General features: G+C 31.4%; 4 non-coding genes across 4 annotated transcripts; all 4 read left to right on the top strand.

Annotated features, from left to right (window-relative positions):
• Positions 1-267: 267 nt before the first annotated feature.
• LOC131608451 (small nucleolar RNA Z157/R69/R10) lies at positions 268-365 on the top strand. The gene has a single exon (XR_009285711.1). It is a non-coding gene; the product is annotated as a small nucleolar RNA Z157/R69/R10 (small nucleolar RNA).
• Positions 366-447: 82 nt separating this feature from the next.
• LOC131608455 (small nucleolar RNA R11/Z151) lies at positions 448-533 on the top strand. Its single transcript, XR_009285715.1, has one exon. It is a non-coding gene; the product is annotated as a small nucleolar RNA R11/Z151 (small nucleolar RNA).
• Positions 534-606: 73 nt separating this feature from the next.
• Positions 607-703, top strand: LOC131608460 (small nucleolar RNA Z152/R70/R12). The gene has a single exon (XR_009285719.1). It is a non-coding gene; the product is annotated as a small nucleolar RNA Z152/R70/R12 (small nucleolar RNA).
• Positions 704-759: 56 nt separating this feature from the next.
• On the top strand, positions 760-882 carry LOC131608481 (small nucleolar RNA snoR80). The gene has a single exon (XR_009285739.1). It is a non-coding gene; the product is annotated as a small nucleolar RNA snoR80 (small nucleolar RNA).
• The last annotated feature ends 762 nt before the right edge of the window (positions 883-1,644 follow it).

Genomic DNA, 1,644 nt, shown 5'->3' on the forward strand with positions numbered 1-1,644 from the left:
CAACCTCATCTTCATTACTCATTCGTTCAGGTCATATACTGGTTTTCGGTTGGTTTAGGGTCATCGTCATCCTTTCTTGCGCTTCTGTCAATGATTTTGTATAATTTTTTTAACCTCTACCTGTTTTGTGTGGTATAATATTGTGCAGTGACTATAGAATTTGTGTACTAGAGTTTCTGATCTGGGATTTCGAGTTCCGAATTTCTGTTTTCTGTAAGATTTCGTTTTGATTTATTCTGTTATTGTTTTTGTGTATTTGATGTTAAATATTGTGCGGTGATGATACTATTGTGGACTAGAGTTTCTGATCTGGGAATCTTCACCCGGAAATTTGATTACAAACCCTTGGCTGTCTGAGCACACTTCATTATCTTCCCAATTTCATTGAATTTTTGTTTTTTTTCTCTTTCTTAGTTATATAATATTTAATAAATTTAAAAATTAATGAGGCTTATGATGATAATATATTTAATCTTAGCGGATTTCAGTGAGATTTTTAATCAAGGATCTGATTGTTACACACACTGAGGCCTTTTTTTCATCAAAATTACTGTGTTTTCTGTGTTATGATAATTTATTCTAACTGAATCAATTGATCTATGTTCTGGTGCTATGATGAGATTAAAACACCAAGGAAGTGTTTATGGGCAGTGGTTTTACCGTGAGCCTAATTTCAAAACGACTTCTCCTTCCACTGAGCACTTAATAATTTAGTCTATAAAATATCTCTTTTTATTAGTTATTGTATTGCGTCCATTTACCAATTCTGAAGGATAAATTGTTCCTTTCAGTGTAATGGCTCGGACGCCATATTGATTCTGTGGTGATCCTGATTGATGGGTTCTTCAATGCCATTTGGTCTTGGAAACGCCTCATACATTCTTCATCAGTTGTCATTTTATCTTTTTAAATTAAAATATTATTGTTAAATTGTTGATTTGTTTATCTGGAATTTATGTGTATTAAACCACAAGCTCTTGGTCGATTTTAGGTTACCTCCGAATCTACTCGAAGTATATTGAAGAATATTGTTGTGAATGTATAGATATTTATCTGAACCGCATCTATACATTTTATTATACATTTTTATGTGTTGATGGAATATTTGTATTTGTTTAATTATATATATTAATAGTGATTCTTAATTTAAATAATTTACCTTTAGATTCAAAATGAGATGAAGGGAGTGAAATACTGTGTCTGGGTCTAACATGTTCAGAGAAGTTATTTAGCTTTGCTTTAGCTTTCGATCTCTCATTCTCTGCTTAAAACCTTTGGTTGATTATATCGAGTGTTAATTGACAGAATGGAAACAGTTTGGTTATTTGTTGGACTTTGATGAAATAGATTCCAACCATAATAACACATTTATTGATTGTTGTTGGGAGAAACTAAAAAAGTGATTCATATTGGGGTAAAATTATTGATTGTTGTAGTGAGAATTGCTCATTAACAAATTTAATAAATGGATTGGTGCTTATAATAATGATTGGTGCTTATAATAATGTTAAGTGTATGCTAAAAAGCGGGTGGTCCAAGAAAGATGTATTGGCAAAAGTGCATGAATTATAACGTTGGATTTGGAAGTAGTGGATCTAAGAGAGACCACAAGAAGCTTTAAAATTATAAGGGTTAATAGTAGTT

Source organism: Vicia villosa, linkage group LG5 (genome assembly GCF_029867415.1).
Source record: "Vicia villosa cultivar HV-30 ecotype Madison, WI linkage group LG5, Vvil1.0, whole genome shotgun sequence".
Taxonomy (NCBI): Eukaryota; Viridiplantae; Streptophyta; class Magnoliopsida; order Fabales; family Fabaceae; genus Vicia; species Vicia villosa.